Consider the following 15,258-nt stretch of genomic DNA (forward strand, 5'->3'; position numbering starts at 1 on the left):
CACAATTAGTAAAAGCCAATTGGAAAGGCTCCTGGCTTTTATTTTACTTTATTTTTACTCATACACATTCAGTTTATTTGAACAGAGGACAGTTTTGCTATTCATTCCATCAGCCAGAATTCTTGAACCAATGAAGCCAGCGGACACTAATGAAAAAGCATTTTTCATGTCTGTTGCATCTGACTCAACACCAAGTTGCTTAATGAATTACATTTGGGTTTCACCTAGAGTTGATTAAATATTTAACATTTGGAGCAAAAATACAGCTGCATTCAGTAGGTTAAGGGTGAGCCACAAAATGGCTTCTAATAACCAATTCTAGAAATGCATTATAGGAAACACTATTAAAAATTATCTAACCCAATAAACCAATATTTTAGACTAGAAATAACTGAGGCTCAAGAGATTCAGGTGGCATGGTTGAAGTCATCCAGCTAGATTTTTTTTTTTTTTTTTTTTTTTTTTGTGGTACGCGGGCCTCTCACTGTTGTGGCCTCTCCCGTTGCAGAGCACAGGCTCCGGACGCACAGGCCCAGCGGCTATGACTCACGAGCCTAGCCGCTCTGCGGCATGTGGGATCTTCCCGGACCGGGGCACGAACCCGTGTCCCCTGCATCAGCAGGTGGACTCTCAACCGCTGAGCCACCAGGGAAGCCCCAGGTAGATTTTTTTTTTTTTTTTTTTTTGCGGTACGCGGGCCTCTCACTGTTGTGGCCTCTCCCGTTGCGGAGCACAGGCTCCGGACGCGCAGGCTCAGCGGCCATGGCTCACGGGCCGGACCGGGGCGTGAACCCGTGTCCCCTGCATCAGCAGGCGGACTCTCAACCGCTGCACCACCAGGGAAGCCCCCCAGCTAGATTTTAATCCGGCATTCCTTTTAGCTGGATATTAGACTCATTCTGAGAAGCAGAAAATGGGACTTGTTTCTTTTAGGACGGTCAAATCCTAGTATTCAGAGATTGGCCCTCTTTGAACAGGTGCAGACTGCACCTGACCTCAGGCTACGCGTGTTTCTGACAGTTCCAAATGAAGTGTCTGCTCTAAGGGAAAGATCTGGATTTTAGCTGCTGCCCTCGGTGGTGCAGGGTTAAGTGCCAACATGTTTGAGTGCAGGACTTATTCTTGAAGTTGCCAGCTTCAGCTAATTGCAGATGTAAAAGATAAGACACCAATTTCAAAAAGAACAGCACATTGCAATGAGACCATAAAATGTGTTCACTGTGCTCCTTCCCTATCTAAGGACAATTGACCGCACTAGAAGAAGGAGACTGATAAAATTTAATGGTCTTTTTTTTTAAAGTTATTTCTAATTTAAATGTGATTTAAGAAAATTAATACCCAAGTCTGATTCAGAAGTCATTTGGGGCAGCTAAATTACAAGGCTCCTTAGAGGGAGAGTTTTTTCCATTCAATTAATGAACAAATTTTTAGGTATTATTAAGGTATGATTGATACAATAAACTGCACATATTTAAGGGGTACAACTTGACCAGTGTTGAAATGTGCATACACTCATGTAACTATCATCACAGTCAATAAACAATTCCATAATGCCCAATAGTTTCCTAGGCATGTCTGTAATCTACGCTCCAGCTCTGTCCTTAGACAACCACTAATCTGTTTTTTGTTTGTTTGCTCCTATTTTTTGGGGGGTGGGGTTTTTTGTGGTTTGGGGAGTATTTTTTACTGGTTTCCAAATGATCCTTTATTGAAATATTTTCCTTAGTAGTTCCTAACTAGCTGGGCATTCAACTGCACCAGTTGATGTCATCTATGACGTCATGACGGTGGTGACCATCAACACTGCAGCCATACACTGGGCAGTCCCCAGGATTTCTTGAAGGTTCCAGAGAGTTTTCTAGCTAAACATCCATGCCACATCTGTCAGACAAAGTTGACAATCTCTTCAACAGTGATGTTTCCTATGTGCTTAATGTTTTTTGATTCTTTCCGTCTCTAGGTGGTTCCTTGAGGGCTTTGATGGCCAGGGTAGAAGGAGAAGGTACCACCTCAATCTGGGCCTGTCTGTTCTAAATGGGTAGGTCCACTATAATCCTCAGGCCCTTCACGTCACTGGTTGCCTTGGTGATGCCACCACCAAGCCTTTTTGGAGACAGACTCAGGGGACAGATATTGGTGGCCAGGGAAGACGTGGTATCAATTTCCCGACTAAGGCACCTCAAGTACACACAACTTTTGATCTTGTTGGGGTTGAACTTGAGCGACATGTTGGAGGCAGCTGGTGTCGGACAGACCTGGATGCAAAAAGACGGAAGAAAGTTGCCCCTTGGCCTGCTCTGAGATAAAAGAGGAAAGCTGCTTTTTGTTATTATATATTTGTTTGCACTTTTTAGAATCTTCTAGAAATAAGGTCCTGTAGTATGCACTCTTTTTTGGTCTGGCTTATGTAATTCAACATAAATGATTTTGAGATTCATCCAACATTCATCCATGTTGTTGCATGTATCAATAGATTTTTTTTTTCTGAGTTTAAGATATCTAATATAGCAGGGGTCCCCAACCCCCATGCCGCAGACCACTACTGGTCCTCAGCCTGTTAGGAACCGGGCCGTGCAGCAGGAGGTGAGCGGCAGGCAAGTGAGTTAAGCTTCATCTGCCGCTCCCCATTGCTCGCATTACCTCCTGAGCCATCCCCGCACTCCCACCCGACCCCCTGGTCCGTGGAAAAATTGTCTTCTACAGAACTGGTTCCTGGTGCCAAAAAGGTTGGGAGCCACTGTATAGGACAACAAAAGCGTGAACTATTAAAACATCAATAAATTGAACTTCATCAAAACTAAAACTTTTTCTCTTCCAAACACACTGTTAAGAAAGTGGAAAGGCAGGCTTCCCTGGTGGTGCAGTGGTTAAGAGTCCACCTGCCAATGCAGGGGACACGGGTTCGAGCCCAGGTCCGGGAAGATCCCACATGCTGCGGAGCAACTAAGCCTGTGTGCCACAACTACTGAGCCTGCGCTCTAGAGCCCGCGAGCCACAGCTACTGAGGCCCACGAGCCACAACTGCTGAAGCCCATGAGCCACAACTACTGAAGCCCATGCGCCTAGAGCCCGTGCTCTAAAACAAGAGAAGCCACTGCAATGAGAAGCCCGCCACTGCAACGAAGAGTAGCCCCCGCTCACCGCAACTAGAGAAAGCCCATGCACAGCAACGAAGACCCAACGCAGCCAAAAATAAATAAATAAATTTATTTAAAAAAAAGAAACGCCACACACTTTGAAGCAGCCAAAGGTGGTAAGGCCTGGAGTGGAAGCCAGCTTTATTTATTGTCAAGGCCAGCACATTCGTCAACTCTCCTCATTAAAATTTGCCAATTAATGAGCAGTGGCATGCCCCTTAGCAAAGGTCAGCAGCAACCTAAGCAAACTTATCAAAAATTCAAAGAGGTACAGAGTTTGGGAAAAGTTCATTCTGCACTTAATTAACGGATCTAATTACAATCCTGACATAACAAAATGCAAAATGCGCTCTTCAAAAGACACACAGTCAAAAGGTTTAACAGCCCAGATAACCTTCTCCTTTGGTACTGGCTGACCCAAATGTGGGGCGGGGGAGGGGAGAATCTTAGCATACAGTCAACAGGGTTGATGAAATGACTTTTCAAGAAATTAAAGCTTAGTAGGGTATCAGTATCCGAGAGCAACAAAGGAATTGAAAGAGAATGAAGATGCTCCCACATCCTGCAATCTGGGTGAACACAGAGTCAAGGCTTTCACTAATCTCCTTTGAAATGGACTGCAAAGCAGACATCAAAGTATTTATTTGGTGACCTTTCCTGACAAGTTGTGAATAGCACTTTAGCATCCTAAAGAGTCCGGGTCTGTAACTGTTGCCTCATTTAGATAAAACCTAAGATACAATAAGATAGAATGGATACGCTGTACTTACATTGTTTCTGAAATAGCAGGTCCAGAATTTCAAACCAGGTACCACTAACCAAAGGCTTAGAGAAAAATCAGCCTGACCTCCAGCTCATCCACTCAAAGAACAACCATCTTGAGAGGGTTAGCTCCATCTCTGTCTCATGACATGGAATCAGCTTCATAGGAGACAAAAAAAACCCTGGCAACTTCAAGTTTTGATTTTTTACATGAAAATGAACAGATAGGAATCATTAAGTCTCAGGGCTTCTCACCCTTCAAGGGTGTTCAAAACTTTTAGACAGCAAGTGGGTTTTCCACTCAGGAGTTCCTAGGTGAGACGCACACTCGTGGATTAGAATAAGCATATCACAGAATATTATTATCTGGAAGGGGAAACCGATGCTCAGAGAGAATAAATGACTCACCTAAGACCAAACACAAAGGTAATAGTAAAGAACCCTGCAGCCTACCCTCGGCAGGGTCAGATGTGGTAGTTCTAATCATTTCTTTATTCAACAAACATTTGTTGAGCATCTTTCATGTGTTGGGCCTTGTTTAGTCACCGGAATGAGGTTAAGTGTTCAAAACAGATATGTCCTACCCCTCATAGAGCTTGTATTCTAGTGGAGGAAGATAGACAATAAAGCAACAAATAAGCAAGAAAAATGCATCTAGGGAATTCCCTAGTGGTCCAGTGGTTAGGACTTGGCACTTTCACTACTGGGGCCCAGGTTCAATCCCTGGTCAGGGAGCTAAGATACCACAAGCTGCGTGGCTCGGCCAAAAAAGAAAAAAACAGAAAGAAAGAAAATGCATCTACTATCGGCGCTTACAGAGAACTAAAACAGAGGGACATAAGAGTGACTGGGTGACTATTATAGTTGGAAGGACCGGAGAAGCTCTCCCTAAGAGGTAACATTTCAGCTGAGACTGAAGGACACAGAGAGCCATCCATGTAAAGACTAGAGGCAAATGTACAAAAGCAGGAGAGAAAAGTTGGTGCCAAGGACCAAGGCCACTAAACAACATCAAGAAGACCAAGGCGTCCAGAACCAAGAGAGTGAGGAGAGGGGTATAAGATGAGGCAGAGGCAGCAGGCCACGGGTAGCTATCACACACAGGACTTTGCACGTCCACGATAGGATATATGAATTTTATTACAAGTGCAACAGACTCCACTAGAGGGTTTTAAGCAGAGTGATCTGAATTCTCTTCAGAAGATCATCCTGGCATATATGTAGACAGTCCAGAGTCCAGTAAGAAAATCCAGTAAGAAGGTTGCAGCAGGAGAGCAGGTAAGAGACGAGAGTGGAGGTGTCAGTGGAGGTGGAGGCAGGGTGAACAGAACCTGCATGTGAATTGATGGGATGTGGGAGGAGGTGAGAGAAGAGCAAAGCAACACTGGTGGGTTTGGGGCTTGAGCAACTGTTTGAGTGGTGATGGCTGATCCTGGGTTGAGGAAAATAGGCCACAGGAAAGGTTAGCAATATAGGAGGTTAGCAACAGTTTTTTTGGTCAAATTTGAGATGCCTAGTAGATACCGTTGTGAGATACCAGCTAGATAACTGGATAGAGAAATATACAAATCTGGGATTCTGGGAGGATGTTTAGAATTGAGGCAGCAAAGTGACAGTTACCTTCCTTAGAGATGTCACTTAAAGTCACTGGACTGGATGAGGTCACCCAGGCAAAGGGAGAATTTTTCCAAAGGAAGCTCTGTGCTTTTTTCACCCCCGCACAGCAGTTCTGTGACAGTACTTGAGAACAACAAAGGAAGGGAGGCGACTCTCAGCGTCCTTGGACGCAGCATGTTTGGAGTTGGTGCCTCTTCCCCGTAATCAAAAGGCCCTCAGAGGTGAGAGGCGAAGACGCGCACTTCCTGTGATGTGCTGCCGAGCGAACCCTGGTCCCTACCTCAAGTCCTTCGTAAAGAAAAAGAAAAAAAAAAAATCAATCCGCTTTCACACAAAACTGTGGAGTTTTACTTACTGTGCACCTAAAGAGGGGAAAAGCAGCAGCTGCCGCGATCACAGGCGGCCTTCCCTGAGAACCCGGTGTGAGGCTGCCCCCTTGTGTCTACTAATGGGTATGACCCGCTCAGCAATCCGAAATCGGTTTCTTAAAATCGCAGGGCACCGAGGGGTGGGAGGGGGAGAGTGGGAGGGAGGCGCCAGAGGGAGGGGATATGGGGATATATGTATATGTATAGCTGATTCACTCTGTTATACAGCAGAAACCAACACACCATTGTAAAGCAATTATACTCCAATAAAGATGTTAAAAAAAAAATTGCAGGGCTTCCCTGGTGGCACAGTGGTTAAGAATCCGCCTGCCAATGCAGTGGACACGGGTTCGAGCCCTGGTCCGCGAAGATCCCACATGCCGCGGAGCAACTAAGCCCGTGCGCCACAACTACTGAGCCTGCTTTCTAGAGCCCGCGAGCCACAGCTACTGAAGCCCACACACCTAGAGCCTGTGCTCCGCAACAAAAGAAGCCACCACAATGAGAAGCCACGCACCACAACGAAGAGTAGCCCCCGATCGCTGCAACCAGAGAAAGTCCGCGCACAGCAACAAAGACCCAACGCAGCCAAAAATAAAAATAAAATAAATAAATTTATAAAAAATTGCAGAGCACAGAGCTGCCTTTATTTCCTCTTAACTTTTTTCTTTTTCTTTTTTTTAGCTGTTACTGAGTGGGTAAGTTAATTGAATAATTGAATTATAATTGCTGTACAATATTATATGTTACAGGTGTACAACATAGTGATTCACAATTTTTAAAGGTTATGCTCCATTTATAGTAGTTATAAAATATTGGCTATATTCCTCATGTTGTACAATACATCCTTGTGGCTTATTTTATACCTAATAGCTTGTACCTCTTAATCCCCACCTTATCTTGCCCCTCCCCACTTCCCTCTTCCCACTGGTAACCACTAGTTTGTCCTCTATATCTGTGAGTCTGCTTCTTTTATGTTATATTCACTAGTTTGTTGTATTTTTTAGATTCCACATATAAGTGACATCACATGCTGCAGTGGACACTACAAAGGAAACAAACCAAAACACACCAAATGCTCCATTGCCCTCGAGATGAAGCCCTTTCCCAGCTCAAGCTTGACCTTGGACCCCTGCCTGGCCCTGCCTCCCCAGCCTCTGCTCCCTATGACCATTATACTGGCTCACCATCAGTCCCACCCCCCACCCACCCCGATCACACCATGGCGCACTCTCCTGCCCTGGCCCATCTGCCCCAAATCCTCCTCACACCCTTCTTTGCCTTCAGACCTCGGACTGGAAACCTCCAAGCTCACTCTGGGAAACCTGCTCTGGGTCTCGAGGATGGGAGCTCCTCTGACGTATTTCTCCCATCACAGTCTTTGCCACACCTCATTATAACTGTTTCGTTGTCTGTCTCCCCTAGAGAATGTAAGCTCTACTTCCTAGAAATAAGCGCCACTTACCAGAAATCTATCCCATGCGCCCCCATTACAGGAACATAGATGAGGAAATGAGAAAGCTCCACATGACATTACCTACCCAAACATCAAAACGCTGGCTTCTTAAAAACACATCTTTCCCTGTCATACAAGGTATAATTCTCAAGCAAAGATAGTGGTGGCTTTACAGATTCAGATACCTGGTGGTCCTTTAGGATACCCTAAGGTGTATGACCTTCATGTGACATATGGGTCTGATTAACTAGTGTCTCGGCTGGGATTCCTCTGAAAGCAGAGCCTGAAACAAGTTGAGTGCAGATGATGTCAGAAGCAGGGATGTGAAACGGTGGGAATAAAACAGGGAAGGAGGAAAATGAGGGATGGGTTACTGAGCTGTTTACTTGTGGGTCCAATAGAGCTCAGTGATGTCAGGGAACTTCTGAGAACCCATGTAGAAAGCACCTTATAATTGTCCATCTGAAGGGCAGAAATGTGCTGCATTTTTCAACCAACTCTTATTTTCCACTGGTGCAGGACTGCTACCTTGCATCTCTGGGCTGAGCCGATAAGAACTTGACTATCCTTCCATGGTTTTAGAAAACCACGTGAGGCAGAAAACCAGAAAGAGACCATGGCACACATGCTTGAGGAGGGATGAGGACAGGAACAGGAACTTTCCACCTCAGCAGGAACTTTCCACCCCAGCTAAGCCGAAAAAGGCGAGTTGAGGGGATGTGACCTGGGGACGACAGGCATCTGTGTCATCTAGGAAGAGTCTCATCCTGAATGATTTAGAGAAACCTTGTTCTGTAGAGCACAGGGTACCACATTTGCCATTTGCTAGCTGTGTGAGATTCAGCAAACTTCTTATCTCTCTGAGTCTTAAAATTCTTCATCCATCAAGTAATTATTAATGGTAACTATAATTAAGGGCTCTTCTAAATAACAAATGTGTTAATATATGTGAGGTGCCTGGTACAAGAAGAAAAAGAAATTAAGTTGCTATAGTATTGTTAATAAAACAATAAGGGTAATATCTCACTTGCCTCATGGGTTCATATCTGTTGACTCCATTTTTGTCCTGCTCTTACTTAGTAGCATCTGTTTATTCAGACACATGCTAGTTGCCTTGGCTTGTTTCCATTCTTCCTTCTTCCTAACAAATATTTATTGAGTCTTAACTGTGCTTCAGACATTGTGCTCCCCTCAACTCTATAATTTTGCTTCCCAGACCATATTCAAGCATTCTTATCTGAAGTACTAGAAATTCGCTGTCTGCATAAATACTGCCTGCCACTAACCCCTAATCCACACCATGCAAATATTTAAAGTCTTGCCATGTCACACTGGAAATGCAACAAATAGACCAGAACTTACATCTAAATGAGCACTGTTCCTCTTAAGTAGTCACCTTGCAAAGTTACACAATCCACCTGTCTCCCTCCTCCACCCCATGCATATATTTAGGGAACAATACAGAGTCAGCTTTTTTTTTTTTTTTTTTGCGTTACGCGGGCCTGTCACTGCTGCGGCCTCTCCTGTTGTGGAGCACAGGCTCTGGACGTGCAGGCCCAGCGGCCATGGCTCACGGGCCCAGCCGCTCCGCAGCATGTGGGATCCCCCCGGACTGGGGCATGAACCCGCGTCCCCTGCATCGGCAGGTGGACTCCCAACCACTGCGCCACCAGGGAAGCCCCAGCATATTATTTTTAATGTATTTGAAGATGAAGACTATTTTTGTTTCATTTGTAGGTATATGCAACAACACAAACAGAGGAGTACATAACACTAGAGACCACATCTTATTCTTCTTTGGCGACACCCACTCCATACCTACCTAGTAACCTTCACTTTGTGAGGCAACAGTAAGTGTTAGCTACTATTTTCATCCATTTATCAAACATTCTAAGCACCTACTATAAACTAATTGATGTATTAAGAGCTGAAAAAGGACACAAAGGTAATTAAAAGTATGATTTATGATCTCAAGATCGCTATGGTCTAACAGAGAAGTTAATATTAAATGCCTCTACAAAAAGATCTTAGGAGAATTTTATAGATGAAGTTGAATTGAAAGGTGGGTACTATTTCAAGAGACAAAACTGTGAAAGAAAGAATGCAGTACTAGCAGCAGGAACAGAAAAAGCAAAGGCACTGAGTCAGGAAATAGCCAAAACAATTCAGTTAACAGTGTTAAATAATTTTTTCTCAATCAGTGGAGACTATAGATACTACCACCATCTTAGCACTAAAAAGATCTAGAGGTGGCCAAATGGAAAACACGGTCATCTCAGACACTAAGAGCAGGGTCATTTGAGGCAATGGAATTAATGCATCAGAGTCCCCCTTTTTTTTTTTTCAGCTTTAACAACAACCACTGTTTGTCAGACACCGCTCTTGGAGAATGGATGAAAGGAGTATGGGTTGGAAGCTGAGGGTCAGTTAGGCGACTATGGCTAGGATTTAGGTGAGAGAGAATGAATGTCTGAAGATGATACCAGAAGAGGTAAAGAGGAGGAAACAGATGTAAGAGATAATGTATTAGTAAAATTCTTAAAAGCACTAGCTGAACAAGATCAACTGAATGTGGAAATAAGGCATAAACTGAGAATATCTCCTATTTCTAACTTGGACAAGTGGGTGAATTGTGATGCCTTTTTCTGCATGTGTGTGAGTGCCAGTGTGCATGGAGAGGTGAGAGGAAGTGGTAGCTGGAGAGTTCAGTTTTCCTGAACTGAGCGGTACCTGGAATATCCAGGAGAGACTATGTTAGTATGATTGACCAACAACAGGCCCTACCGTCAGCTGTGCTGTTTTAGAATCAAGCAGGACCTTTATAACTCTTGTAAGAACAAAGTTTGGATTTTCAGAAAAGGGGAGAGTTGTTTTCCTCCATAAAGCTCTCACTCAGTTAGTTCACGGAAAGTTTACGACTAACGCTTAGCTCCGTGAAGGTAGGAGCTCTGTCTCACTCACCTAGGTGCTATTCGAACCTAGAATTGTACCTGGCCCAAAGAAGGCGTTCAGGAAAGAGCTGTTGAATTAACTAATTAATAATGTTAGTTATAACATAAAAAGTAAAAAAAGTAAAAAATAATAAATCTCAGGTCTATTCTCAGGGGTCTCTAGGACTACTGGATAGGAATCCAAGCCTACAAACAGAACCCCTTGGGGGCCAGGAGAAAGCAAGGATGAGTTAGAAAAATAATCTTTTCAGTCTCAAGGAGGCAGGGACACCTTCAGAATACAGCCAGTTGTTTCCTCCCACACATCACCTGATGCTTTACTTCCCATACAGAGTCTTAGACCAGAGATCAGCACATGTTTTGAAAAGGGAAGGAAAGGAAGGAAAGGAAGAAAAACTGCCATAGCTCCCACTGGCTTTTAACTTCATTGCTTCCAGACATTTATGAGACCTGATTCTATATTCCTTTGATATTCTCCTACCCTCTCTGTTCCAATGTAACCAAGCTTGAAGAGCATCTACTCCTTGAAACCAAACGGTTATTAAATTCAGCACACAGTGGACACTCAAAGCTGATCAAAACCAAGGAAGGGGCTTCCCTGGTGGCGCAGTGGTTGAGAGTCCGCCTGCCGGTACAGGGGACACGGGTTCGTGCCCCGGTCCGGGAAGATCCCACATGCCGCGGAGCGGCTGGGCCCGTGAGCCATGGCCACTGAGCCTGCGCATCCAAAGCCTGTGCTCCGCAACGGGAGAGGCCACAGCAGTGAGAGGCCCGCATACCGCAAAAAAAAAAAAAAAAAAACCAAGGAAGAATGGAAGGAAGCAAGGACAGAAAGAAAGGTCCTTTACAAAGACTGGCTTTCATTCATGGAACTTTATAAGCCCACTGAATGTGTTTCTTTACAAGTATTCCATTGGGACGCTCGCTTGGTTCCAAACCTAAAGATCATCAGCAACATTTCTCAAAGGAAAGAAGACCCAAATCTTGGATTAATGACATCTGTTCCCAAAGGGTGACCCAATTGTAGGGAATTGAACCTGATATGAGAAAAGGTAAAGGACCTGGGCTGCCTAGTCAATCCTGGCCACACCCTATTGGTATTTGAGGAAAATAGAAAAGAGACATAGTAGAGAGGAAAAACTGAATGCTGCAAGAGGGAGATAGGATTTGAAATGAGCCTGAAAAATGAGCAGATTCATATAGTCCATGGAACAGATGGCTTGGGACACTCTACTAAGACACTGGTAAAACATCAGAGGTATCTAAACAGGGGTGTTGAAACTCACTTCCCATAAACTTCTTTTTAGTATAAATGAAGCTTGAAAATTTGAAAAATATTCATCACCAAAGAACTCTCTGGAGGAGTTGAAAAATCACCTGCCTCCAGCTGGTACTTTGCTCTGTTAATGGTTTGTATACATGTGAGCAAAAGGTTCAATGCTCCTATTAATTACCTAAAAAATGATTAATCTCCTCTTCCACTATGGAATTAGGGACTCAAGAGGTAGATCGTTTAAACCTCTGTATCACAGATATCAGAAATGAGTATCCTTCCTTATACACTCACCATACTCTTCCCCAACTTTCTTTCTGCTCCCATTCTATACACGCATATAGCACACTGAGAAGAGATGAAATTCATATTCATTTTGTTTTTGCTCACATCCCAGAGGTAGAAATGGTGAGGCACAAACTTTCTAAGCTAGGGCACATGTGTGGGTAATCATACCCTTTACTTCACCATCAGAATGTCCCCTTCTCCCCACATGCTCCCATACCACTCCCTGAACATACATTTCACCTAAATTTGCCATGAAATCCTCAAGATGTTCACAACTTTAAAAAAAAAATAACACTAAGCATAACCTATCTACTTTGCCTATGGTTGGGGCCTTAACTGTAATAGCCTCCAGTCTTGCAATTCACCTTCCCATTTATGACCTCTACTCTAAACTGTAATTTGGATTGTCCCTATTTTCATTGCACTGTGCAAATATCCCACCACATAAAACATTTCTCTTGGGGCACTCATCCATATTCCAATTGTCAACTTGAAGGGCTCTCTGGAAAGTTCACTTCAAATTATGTAACGCTAAAAAGAATTTAAACCAAAAAGGATAGGATAATGATTGTTTTTCTGAAAATTGTTTATAGTATCTTTGGGTTCAGGACTTACAACAATCAGCACTTGTAATGACTTAGATGAAGATGTAAAAGGTAGGAACTCAGCCTTGCAAATAACATGAAGATGTGGAGGAAAAAAACTATTGAGTGAAGTACAATAAGCCACTATCTATTAACTACTATTAAGGTGCTTTATACTTAAATCACACAATTTTATCATAAAAATCCCTATAGAGTTGCTGCTGTTATTATCATACCTCTATTTCATAGAGGAAGAATTAGGTCTTACCATGTCTAGGGCACAGGTGCAAATCTACTGCAGTAAGGGAACTGAAGTAAGGGAACAGAAAAAAAATATCTATCCCTGAGGGAAGGGTCAGGAATACATGCCAGACATAGGCTATTAGACATCTCCTCTAGCTGAGCAGGAAGACAGTAGATCCCTAGAAGACTCCACCCTCAGGACCCAGGACACAGCAGTTATCTAATACCAAGGCTTAATGAGAACAACAGAAAATATGACCCCTCCTCTGCTCTCACCACCAAGCTAACAGGCCTCCAGTAATAAATAATAGCAGTCTATTATTGGAGAGGGGCAACAGTGAAGACCTAACGCTGATGGTGGAACACATATTAAGAAAAACCCTCTGACAAATTAGTACCCACTTTAAACACAAAGAAAAGCTAAAAGAATTTGAAGCCTGTGGTACAATGAGGGTGCATTGTTTCCTGAAAAAAAAAAGATAAGTTAGAATCCTAAGCCTCAGTACCTCAGAATATGACCTTATTTGGAGATCAGGTCTTTACAGAGGTAGTCAAGTTAAAATGAGGTCCTTAGGGTGAGTCCTAATTCAATATGACTAATTTCCTTATAAAAGGGGAAATTTGGATACAGAGACAGACACGCATAGAGAGAAGATGATGTGAAGGGATACACAGAGAAGATAGCCATCTACAAGCCAAGGAGAGATGCCTGAAACAGAACCTTCCCTCACAGCCCTCAGAAGAAACCAACCCTGATGACACTTTGATTTAGGACTTCTAGCCTCCAGAACTATGAGACAGAAATTTGTTGTTTAAGCCATTCAGTTTGTGGTACTTGGTTACAGCAGCCCTAGCAAACTAAGACAGAGAGTAACCACAAAAAAAATAAATCCCAAACTCAACTTAACTCCTGAGTAGATTGAATCAAACACTTACTAAAGGTCCAGCAGGAGGAAAGGCATGCCAATTTCCAAATAAAAAAAAACTATTAAGTTTCTACAGTCCTAAAAAAAAAAAAAAGTCTAGCTTTCAATCAAAAACTACTAGGCATACAAAAAAGGACAGAAAAAAAAAACTGTCAAGAGACAAAGTAAGCAACAGAATCAGACTCATATATGACACAGATGTTGAAACTAACAGGGGATTCTAAATAACTATGATTAACATGTTAAAGGCTATAGTGGAAAAGGTGGATAGCATGTAAGATCAGATGAGTGATTTCAGAAAAAAAAAATGAAAATTCTAGAAATGAAGATCACTGTAACAGAGATAAAGAATGCCTTCAACAGGCTAATCACTAAACTTCACATAACTGAAGGAAAAAGTCAGTGAATGTGAATGCAGGTCAATAGAAATTACTCAAACTGAAACACAAAGAGAAAAATAAGACCAGAGCATCCAAGAGCTGTGGGACAATATCAAGTGGTCTAATATACATGTAATTGGAATCCCAGAAGAAGACTCCATTCTTTTTCAGGAGAAGAGAGAGAAATAAGGCAGGAAAATATTCAAAGAAATAATAGTGAAGAATATTCCAAATTAATGACAGACACCTGGGTTTGGCAGAATACATACCAAACAAAGCATACCTATGTATACCATGTCCAAATTTCTGAAAAGGAAAGATACAGAGAAAATATTAAAAGGCAGCTAATACATACAATGGAATATTACTCAGACATAAAAAAGGAATGAAATATTGCCATTTGCAGCAACGTGGATGGACCTAGAGAATACTATGCTTAGTGAAATAAGTCAGAGAAAAAAAATACTATATGATATCACTTACATGTGGAATCTAAAAAATAATACAAATGAACCTATATACAAAATAGCAACAGACTCAGACAGAAAACCAACTTACGGTTACCAAAGGGGAGGTGGGGGTGGGAACAGATGAGGAGTGTGTGATTAACAGATACAAACTACTATACACAAAATAGATAAGCAACAAGGATTTACTGTATAGCACAGGGAACTATACCCAATATCCTATTGGGTACAGGTATTAGGGGTACCTAATATTCCTATAATGGAATATAATCTGCAAAAACACCAGAATCACTGTGCTATACACCTGAAACACACAATACTATAAATCAACTATACTTCTGTTTTTAAAAATATCATAGCAGCAAAGTTTAAAAAAAAGAAGCAGCTAGAGGGAAAAGACATATTACAAAGAGGAATAAATGAGAATTACAGCAAACTTCCTGTCAGAAACTATGCAAGCCAGGAGGTAACCTGAATAGCCCTGTACCTGTTAAAGAAATCAATTGGCAGCTTAAAACTTTCCCACAAAGGAAACTCGGGCTTAGACAGCTTCCACGGTGAATTCTATCAAACATTTAAGGGAAAAATAATACCACTCTACATAAAGCTTTCCAGAAAACTAAAGAGGAAGGAACACTTCTCAACTCATTCTATGAGTACAACACTACTTTGATGCCCTGCCAAAGATATGAGGAGGGACTTCTCTGGTGGTCCAGTGCGTAAGACTCCACACTCCCAATGCAGGGGGCCCAGGTTCAATCCCTGGTCAGAGAACTAGATCCCACATGCATGCCACAACGAAGATC

General features: G+C 42.7%; 1 pseudogene across 1 annotated transcript; it reads right to left on the reverse strand.

Moving 5' to 3' along the window:
• Nucleotides 1-1,732: 1,732 nt before the first annotated feature.
• LOC307066581 (large ribosomal subunit protein uL11-like) lies at nt 1,733-2,228 on the reverse strand (annotated as a pseudogene). The gene has a single exon. The product of its transcript is annotated as a large ribosomal subunit protein uL11-like (transcript).
• Between the last annotated feature and the right edge of the window lie 13,030 nt (nt 2,229-15,258).

This window comes from Hyperoodon ampullatus (assembly GCF_949752795.1).
Source record: "Hyperoodon ampullatus genome assembly, chromosome: 18".
NCBI classification, from domain to species: domain Eukaryota; kingdom Metazoa; phylum Chordata; class Mammalia; order Artiodactyla; family Ziphiidae; genus Hyperoodon; species Hyperoodon ampullatus.